This window comes from Prunus persica, chromosome G8 (genome assembly GCF_000346465.2).
Source record: "Prunus persica cultivar Lovell chromosome G8, Prunus_persica_NCBIv2, whole genome shotgun sequence".
Lineage (NCBI taxonomy): Eukaryota > Viridiplantae > Streptophyta > Magnoliopsida > Rosales > Rosaceae > Prunus > Prunus persica.
In genome coordinates, this window is record NC_034016.1 from 3,441,532 (window position 1) to 3,451,982 (window position 10,451).

Consider the following 10,451-nt stretch of genomic DNA (forward strand, 5'->3'; position numbering starts at 1 on the left):
TTAGTATGTTTGTTCACGTCGAAAATGGTAATAGAAGACCAATCAAACTCGGGTACGATGAGTTTTGCCTAGGACTGGAAGTAGTCGAATCCAGCTTGCATCATACGCTTCTTTGACTCCACTGCTTTAGATGAGTTCCTGAACTTTTGAACAGCTATAATCTGAAGTCGTTTGTGTCTATGCATCATGCCCTGCAACTTCTCCCTATCTATATTGGCCTGCCTTTTGTCATCTTCGATTTGGCCTTCAACAAATTCCAACCGTGCCTTTGCCCTTTCAATTTCATCTCCAAGGTCAAGATGCCTATTTTTCCAGAATCCAATAACTCTTTCAGACTTAAAACTACCGACAAAATGGTCATTTTGTCTAGGAATTTGATAATGCTTGTCTGGTGACTCACTTGGGTTTCGAAGCCGATCTTTGTTATGAGGGGTGTTTATTATGGTGACATCAAATTTGGTTAGTAAATCCATTATGTGGAGGGAGAGAGTTTCTATGGAGGAGAGAGTTTCATTAGAGGGAGAGAGATTCTATGGAAGAGTGAGTTTTTGTGGAGGGAGAGAGTTTCTATGCCTGATGGTTATATTAATACCAATGAAAGGGTTCCTGCCAAAAAACCTTTGCTTGACAATGTAGAAAATTTTTTTTTTTTTTTTTGTCTGATACAATCTAAGTTTAATCCTAACTAGTTTGGTTTGTTTGGTTGGGTTCACTAAGTAGATGTTACATCCATTGAGTTTCTTTCAACCACTGAGAGTGTTGTAAGGATAGTATGAGGTTGACATGCTTAAAAAAAAAATTGCATTTTTTAAAAATTTGAAATAAAGTACAGCATAGGACAACACGCAAGCTTTAGTATGCTGGTCTATAAAGCTATGTTTCCTTTCTCAAACCAAATTGCATATGCAATCCTCATCTTTTAAAAACATATAGGATTATTCAAGCATGTCAACCTCTTCAGGAGCCAATAGCACAGTCAAAGATGAAAAATTGAAGTGGCAGGTTCCATTTTCTAGTCCAATTCGCCGACCTCTTCCATTTTCAACATCATCTGGGAGTGAGAGGACTCCGATGATCCATTAGAGGCAATACATGCTGTCAGTAGCAAGGTGGATTATAACTCTAGACTGATCAATTCATGGCACTAGAAATGTGTTAAAGACGAGGCCACGTTGGCTGATCTTAACATTAGAGTTAACAAAACGTTCTCCCCAAATAACAAGTACATGAAGCTGAGTCATAAATGGTAGTGAAAGCTGAGGAGTTGGATATAGTAATGAATGATGAAATTAAAGATTCTTTGATGAACCATATGCAATGCAAATAGCATCACAGTGAAATGGAGTTGGCATTCAACGAAGGATTCGACAAATTTCAAGTATTTGCGGCAACCATTGATACAAGTTATAATTGGGACTATATATCCCATGATGTTGTGAGAGAGATATTAGATGATGGTGGGACATCAGTAAGCATAAGCACGTCAAAACTGCTTGGAAAAAGCCGACCGATATGTCTGAGTGATTGTGGCTATCGTTGTTCAGTTGGTTAAGGTGATCGTGGTATTGTTAAGAGGGAGCAAATAATATGCTTTGCAATGTAATTTTCTTGTGTGTGCGGAATCACGATTAGTTCAAATGTTAGTATAGTCTTTAATATTCTCTAAGCGTTCGTTTTGTGATTTGATGCAATGTACTTTTCATGCATAGTGTTTGGTACTGAAGATGTTATAATGGAGTTTGTTTTTTAATTTCAAACACTGCTTTCTAGTCATTCTGTTCCAACGTAGTACAAATTTCATATATCCTTCAGTTACCAGTATTTACTAAATTGTGCACCAATATCTGTTGTTAGTCAAGCTCAAAATCAATAACCAGCCAATATCTATCCCATATGACCATTTGGTATAAAAGAACAAGTAGTTGCCCATTACAACCCTGTAAGCATAAAAAAAAAACATATGCCTAGCTCTACCACTTTGCAACTAAGAAAAGCTAATATGAATTTGTTGGATCAAATGCACACCCAATGAAATAATGTCCCAAACCAGCAAAATATATAACAGATTGACAATATGGTCAAAAGGAAAATAGTGTTAAGGGGGTGTGTTTCGATTTGTATCTTCTCCGTTGCAAGGGGAACCTAAATGACACATGAAACATGCACATAAAACAAATACTTTTTGCTGCAAATAGTGTTAAATATAAATTAAGGATGTCATCTTTAATCGTATAATAGCTTACGGCTAACACAAAGACGATTCTGTTTATCGTGATGGGTCTTCCTGTAGTCAGTGCATCATCTAATCAATTGATCTACAACATTTTTCTTCCCTCATTTTACTCTACCTTTGGATCTCACCTATTGTGGATCCTTCAATACAACTTGATTGGAACTTTTTCTCACATCTTCTGTAGTAGATGGGACACAGTTACTTGCCTTCCCCAAAAGACTTCAGTGTTGGCTTCAGACCTCCAAAGTTTGTTGCAGTAATTTGGAACCTTCCTCTCACGGTAATGCATCATTAATCAATTGACCTGAAAGCATGGACAACATCGATCGCTTCAATACACGATCATTATCAACGCAATCTTTGATTACATTGCCCTCTGTATAAAAAAAAAAAAAAAAAAACTTGACTTCACACTTTTCATCCACCTTTTTAATTTGTACTTCTCTGGTAAATGCTCTACATGCTTCTTCTGTAAAAAGGTGAGTAAGTGTCAGCATGGAATTTCAAAACTTTCAAATAATTTGCAACTGCACGACGTTACATCATCGGATTTGTCATAAACTACCTGTTTGACCTTCAAAACTCCTAGTGCTACCCTCTCTGTTACCTTGTACACGCAAAGTATCATATGAATTTGTATATTCGAAAAAACATGAAACACTTCTCCCTTGCTCTCGTTTAAATTTCTGTAACATTTTCCTCGTGTAGATGTCCCTAACTTGCCTTTCCATTGGAGTAGACAGTTGTGTTCCAGGTCTAGGTACTCATTGTAATCAATATGGTCAGTTGTCAACTCTGTATGATGCTGACGAGCAAGAGCTCTCTCAAATCTTACGATATATTCCATCAAAGAAGTTTACCTACAAACGTATTGCTTGAAAAATGCATGAGAACTTTCAACTCTTTGACTATTCGACATTCTAATGGAAAAAGCATGTTTACAATAGGCTGGAACCCAATTATGATGCAAATCAAAAATTGAATTCAACCATATATGATCCTTCAATCCATTACTTCCAACTACTTCCTGCCATTTGGCATCAAATTCTTCTTTCTTATCTATATCCCATATACAATTATGCAATTCCTCAGTATTATTTCTACTGTTCAGTTTCTCTAAGAACTTATTCATTATATGCCATATACAATACCTGTGAAATGTCGTAAAAAGAGATTGCACAATCGCCTTTGGGATGGCTGCATTCTGGTCCCTAATGATTATTTTCGGAGCACTACCTGGCATTGCTTTTTAAAATTTTTCAAACAACCAAATAAAGGAGTCTTCTGTTTCATTCACTTACAAAGCACATGCAAAAATAATTGTCTGCTCATCATTATTTAACCCTATCAGTGGCGCGAACACCATACCATACCACTTGGTGTCGTATGTGGAATAAAAAACGATTACATCTCCATAATATCCATATGAACGCCTTGAGGTTGCATGTGCCCAAAAAAAATTAGTTAGTCTTACATATGAATCTGCCTCCATCTTGAAGAAAAAACATCATTCTTTTTTCTCTCAGCCAAAAAATGTTCTTTTAAAAGCTCTGCATCATGCCCGATAAGCTTCGCATGAAGGTCTCTCTCCCAATTATACAAATCTTTAATGGTGCACCCAATGTTTTCCATTCCTTCTACTTGTACCTCAAGACGGCTCATTTGTTGATTGGTAGACATATTGGCTGCACTTAGGTCTCAGTTAAATACCTTCTTAGACTCTGTAACTATACGGTGGCTTCTCAACAAATGTACTTTATCCAGGGTTGACATCATATGGTTATGTTTCTCAGTGAACCAAGAAATTATGTACTTGTTAGACTCAACAGCTTATGAGGCCAACTCTTGTGTAAGATCCCACATCAAACAACAGAGAGGGGGTGATGTGCCTTATATGGGCACACCCGCATCCATCTAGCACGAGGCCTTTTGGGAGCTCACTGGCTTCGGAGTCGTAGGAACTCCGAAGTTAAGCGAGTTGGAGGCCAGAGCAATCCCAGGATGGGTGACCCATTGGGAAGTTGCTCGTGAGCTCCCAGAAACAAAACCGTGCGGGCCAGAGAGGGGGGGCCCAAAGCGGACAATATCGTGCTACGGCGGAGCCGATCCCGGGATGTGACAATTTGGTATCAGAGCCACTCTGCCGTGTGGTGCGAGTGTGCCGACGAGGACGTCGGGCCCTTAAGGGGGGTGGATTGTAAGATCCCACATCAACCAACGGAGAGGGGGTGATGTGCCTTATATGTGCACACCCACATCCATCTAGCACGAGGCCTTTTGGGAGCTCACTGGCTTCGGAGTCGTAGGAACTCCGAAGTTAAGCGAGTTGGAGGCCAGAGCAATCTCAGGATGGGTGACCCACTGGGAAGTTGCTCGTGAGCTCCTAGAAACAAAACCATGCGGGCCAGAGAGGGGGGGGCCCAAAGAGGACAAATCGTGCCACGATGGAGCCGATCCCGGGATGTGACATCTTACCCTGCAGCCTTCTCTACATTTACCTCTCATTCTTTTGGGTTTAGGATCCTTGGGTGGCTCATAACACCCTTGTCTACAACATCCGAACTTTTTCTTATTATCTCATTTGTAAATCTTGTTTTTTCTACTTCAATTTTTTCGAATACCAACCTGGAGTTTCTGGCGTAAGTCTTGTAGAACTTGATAGGATTTTTAGTACTTGTGCAAACAGTGTTAAAATCACATAAAATACTTGCAAGAATACAAGGCTATTGTAGTATAGATGCTCATGCAAGGTCGTTTTCCTCAAGGACTAATTAGCAATTTATGTAAAAATAAATTCCAAATAACTACTTAAAATAAAAAGTCAAGAAAGATGATTATGAATTTGGTTGATTCTAAAAACAAATATTAAACAAAAACAAATACGATTGAAAGAAAGAGTTTTGAATATCAATTTATAAAAGCACTAGGGTTTCACCATCACCTAGCAATCCTATGAACTTTTACCAATTACTTATGATTTGCACATGCCACTTTGAAGGTTAGGTTTTCCTAATGTAAATTCTACTTGGAACCTCCAACACAGAACGTATATCCAACATGCAACCCGTCCGGACGTTCGGATCAAATCTGAACATGAAAGACTCATTAAGTTTTGTGAAAACCCTTTGAAAAACCATGCAACCCTTAAGACGTGGTGTTCATCTTAAGTGAAATTACAATTATTAATCACAAGAAGCTAGCATCAATTTTAGGGAACCTTCCGACCAAAATTGCATCCAATTACTTTTCTAAAGATCCTAATGGTGATCAGGCATTAAAGCAATTAGATAGTTTAAAACAGTGATTAACAATTCAAGTAGGCATGCACTCATCATAAGCAATTAAATAAAAATCACATATTCATGCTAAGGTTCAAGGCTTCACCCTAGCAAAAGAAATTTAGTTACGCATACTCATAATTGAAATCCAAGAAAATATCATTAAGAAGAAAAGAACGAAAACACCTGAAAGTTGTGAAAACCCAAAACCCTAGCAATTGCTCTCCACAATGCAAAGTTCAAAAGTGAAAAAGAAGTCCTAAATTCTTTGTGAGAAATAGCTTAAATACCCCTTAAAACCTAGCTGCCAATGTACAGCTTTTCTATCCCCACAAGGAAACTAATTAAAGTAAAATAATACTAGGAAATAAAGTCCAAATTGGAATAGGAGAATTTGCCCAAAATCAGCCCAGCCACGTTTTGGCCCCAAATCTCCTCCAAATCTAGCCCAAGATAGCTTGTTTTAAAGATAAAAATGTCCTGAACACTTCTCTAGAAGGCCACGAACCCATCCGAGGTCATCTTGGGCTCCAAAAACGCAATAAAAGCCCAACACGTCACTATTCCAGCACCGCGCACTGCTCCTTTATTTTATTGCCAGAAAATAACCGCTTGGAAGAAAAATCTGAAATTTTGATACGATCAAGTTAAGTGACTCAAGAACGTCCTCCAACTGGAATTACTCCAAAATTCTTCAATTTGATTATGTTTTGCTCCAGAGAGTGTCGAAAGTCCTATATTGGAAATATAATTCAAAGTATCAAAATTCTTCCAAAATATTAACCAAAATATACTAAGAATGAGGTTAAATATATAATATAAAATATGTCCATCAAAATACCCCCAAACTTAGCTTTTTGCTTGTCCTCAAGCGAAACAAGACTCAAACAAAAAATAAAAACTTAACAGACTAGACATCTGGCTAACACTTAACCAGGACAAAATTTCCACCTTCAAGTTGCAATCCATAGAAAATTTTAAAAACTAGAACATCCTTTCAATAGATCCAAGTAATCCCACCACAGAGTCTAAGCTATTTAGACTCAATTAGAAAAGAATTCACAAACTTCCTTCGGTGTAAAGTGAACCATCATGGTTATGGAGACTCGACTAAAACCCTTACCTCTCATCCCTTTTATTCATACTTCACACACTCCACACTTTTTATTTTCCTTTTCTTCTTTTTTTTTTATTTTTATATATTATAAATAGTAACAGTAGTGGTTGTGCAATGTTGGTTCCCTTAAGCTTTCGATCCAACCGTGTAGCGAGCTTTAGGTCAATGTCTCCCAAACCACTCGGGTTTTAGGGCACTAGGTGTAGAACACCCCTAAGGACTTATTAACTCAAGCTGAAAAGGCTACGAAACCAACTAACCACTCTGCCTCATGCCAAAACTCTACCATTTGTCTCGAGAATCACTGCTGATTAGGCAGGATTGGCCCGGTTACTAGCAAAGCTTCGGGTGAGGCAATTATTACTTTATAACACATACTAACTTTATTTATAATGAACAGAAATTAAAACACACTTGGACAAAAAGTAAGTATTCCAATCTCACTCCCCAAAAACCATGTTGGTGTGATGTGCAAATTTCAAAGTATAATTCATGAATTAGTGTCTAAGCAACAATAAATAGAAAAGACTCTACTGTGGGATTGATCTTCACCATGTCCATTTTTTCTAACGTTTAAAATAATCTATGGATATTAACTTAAAAACGAAAATTTTTAAACAAGACTCAAAAAAATGAAAAAAAATAAAATTTACTTTCCCACCCCCAAACTTAAATCACACTTTGTCCTCAAGGTGTGGAAAATAAACAAAGGAAACAACTAAAGAAGTGATTAGGAGATAAAAATAAAAAATAAAAAAAATAAAAAAAATAAAAGAAAAGAACATAAAACATAAACAGAAAAAAGTAAAAATAAAAAAAATAAAAAAAAATAAAATACGAAAAAAAAATAAAAAATGAACACACCAGGGATGCGGAGGTGACGCTGCGGTGATTCGAAGGCATGACCTAGAGCGGGGATGCAAAGAGCGCTGACCAACTCAACCACATCCACACTTGCGTCAGATATGAGCGACAACTACAATATAACCTGGTCTAGCTGCTGCATCTGTCATTTGAAAAAAAATATTGGATTCCCTTCTCCTAGCCTGAGCCCAGAGCCGAAGTCTCTCTTCTGTCCATTCCCATTTTGCAGAAGAAAAAGAATATTGCTTGGATAAACCAAAGCCCCTTGCTGTGTCCAGAGAATCAGAAAAGATCTCTGATTTCTCTCTTCGCAAGACCATCCATCTCCGCCTTCACTCTTCTTCATTCTCCCCAACACTCACGATCCTTTCCTCTCTTTCAATCCAATCACACCAGCGTTTTCATCTGCGTGAGGAGGCCACAGCTGCAGCAAACACAACCAGTGGGGTTGAATTATCTGATGCACCTGAATTTTTGGATGGTTTTGGAGTCCCTGGATTCCTCACAGTCAGATCTGTCTCCATCCATGTCACCAGATGCTAACTTGTTCCAAGATGAAAGCAAGCTGAAGCCGAACAATAGTCTATTCTCCACCAATAAGGACCCCAGATCTGTGCATCTCGTAGGTAAACTTTCGAACCTCAGAACTGTTTTTTTTTTTTTTTTTTTTTTTTTGGTTTTTTTTTGTTTTGTTTTGTTTTTTTTTAAATTGAAATTACACCATCTGCTTGATTCCCAACCCAGATTGGAAAGGACGCCAGCTATTGGATGCTCACTTGAATTGTCACAGAATTGGAATCCTATGGGGCCAAGCTTGAAGTTGAGATTGACTTCAAAAAGCTGCTGGTCACTCGTGTGTTTCACAGGGTCAAAACCATAACTACAGAATTCCCAAGGCTTCCAAACTGGTCTTAGAGGAGAGACCTTTACTCTCAGCAATATTGAGAACACTGAGTCACCCAGGAACCACTTGACCAATAATCTTGCAAGGATGATTTCAAGATCCAATATCCATCTGAAGGTAGGATTAATTCCAGAATTTGTTGTGGTCCCGATTTGGGAGCTGTGGTTGATGTATAGATGTGAGTTCTTTGTCCCTGCAAATACTTACATTAATGTGCACTGTGTAGGAAAAATGCAGATCCATGAGAGGGCAGTCAACACACAAACTCAAAGGGCATGGAATCACATGGGGGTGCCAAAGGTGGACCCGTGCATCTAGTGAGTAGAATTTCGAATGCCTGCAAATTGTGTGGTTATGGATAACTGCTCAAAATGATATATATGTGCTGGATTTGCAACAGCTACCCCCAAACTTAAATCTTTGAGTGAGCTCGAGCTCATGTGAATTGCTTTAACTTCTAGTATAGTGTAGATGTGGTGATGTTAATATAGGATTGCTGCTGGGTGCATGATTCTAGCTGCTGCTGGGTGCATGATTCCAGCTGCTGCTGGGTGCAAGATTCCAGCTGCTGCTGGGTGCAAGATTCCAGCTGCTACTGGGTGCAAGATTCTAGTGTAGGATTTTCTGTTTTTTTTTTATGCATGCTGCTGATGGTTGTGTCCTGCATTGAGTCATAAACGGCCTGCATTGAGTCAATTATGTGTTAGGAATAGAAAAGGAAAAAAAAAAAACAACTAGATAAAGAAAACAACAAATTTTTTTTGTTTTTTGTTTTGAAAATATAAGAAGTAAAGAGTTTAGAAAAATTGGGTTGCCTCCCAATAAGTGCGCTATTTTAAGTCTGTAGCTAGACTTTGCAGAAGCCTGGTGGTCAAATCACTGGTTCCTTCAGAGTCAAAGACTCGGCTGCAATGTCAAAGGGTGTCTTCACATAGGGTTTCAGCCTATGACCATTCACCTTGAACGTGTTGCCTTTATCTTCATTAGTGATTTGAACTGCTCCATGAGGAAAAACTTGAGTCACTAGGTAGGGTCCAGTCCAGCGAGATTTTAATTTCCCTGGAAACAACTTGAGCTTGGAACTAAATAACAGAACCTTTTGCCCTGGCTGAAATTCCTTCCGTAAAATTTGACTGTCATGAAATGCCTTAGTTCTTTCCTTGTAGATGCGAGAACTATCATAAGCACCTTGACGAATTTCCTCTAGCCCATTTAACTGCAATTTCCGCTTCTCCCCAGCTGAGTCATATGCAAAATTTAACTCTTTAATGGCCCAGTAAGCTTTATGCTCTAGCTCCATAGGTAGATGACAGGCTTTCCCATAAACAAGTCGGAATGGTGACATCCCAATAGGAGTTTTATAAGCTGTCCTGTATGCCCACAAAGCATCATTTAGTTTGAAACTCCAATCCTTGCGTGTAGAGCTCACCGTTTTCTCCAAAATACGCTTTATTTCTCTGTTTGAAACTTCAACTTGACCAGATGTCTGTGGGTGGTATGGTGTAGCCATGCGATGATTAATCCCATATTTTGCCAGTAGGTTAGCAAATGGTTTATTAATAAAATGCTTCCCCCCATCACTAAGAATAACACGCGGTATTCCAAAACGTGGAAATATAAACCCCTGGAGGAACTTCAGGACCACTGATCCTTGATTAGTTGGTGCTGCAATGGCCTCGACCCATTTTGAAACATATTCCACAGCCACTAAAATATATTGGTGCCCATGAGAAGATGGGAATGGTCCCATGAAATCAATACCCCAAACATCAAATAGTTCAACAATTAGGATACTTTGCTGGGGCATCTCATTCCTTCTGGATTGATTGCCGACCCTTTGACATCGATCACATGCCTTGCACCAATTCTGTGAATCTCTAAAAAGTGTTGGCCAAAATAACCCACTCTGTAGGATTTTCTCTACTGTCCTTTTCTGCCCAAAATGTCCTCCACAAGCGTAGTGATGAGCAAACTTTAAAACACTTTCCTGTTCAGCCTCCGGAATACACCTGCGAATAATCTGGTCTGCACAATACTTGTATAAGTACGGTTCAT

The 10,451-nt window shown here is 38.6% G+C and overlaps 1 long non-coding RNA gene across 1 annotated transcript; it reads left to right on the top strand.

Annotated features, from left to right (window-relative positions):
- On the top strand, positions 7,462 to 8,846 carry LOC109946306. Its single transcript, XR_002269506.1, has 3 exons — positions 7,462 to 8,118; positions 8,237 to 8,513; positions 8,623 to 8,846. It is a non-coding gene; the product is annotated as an uncharacterized LOC109946306 (long non-coding RNA).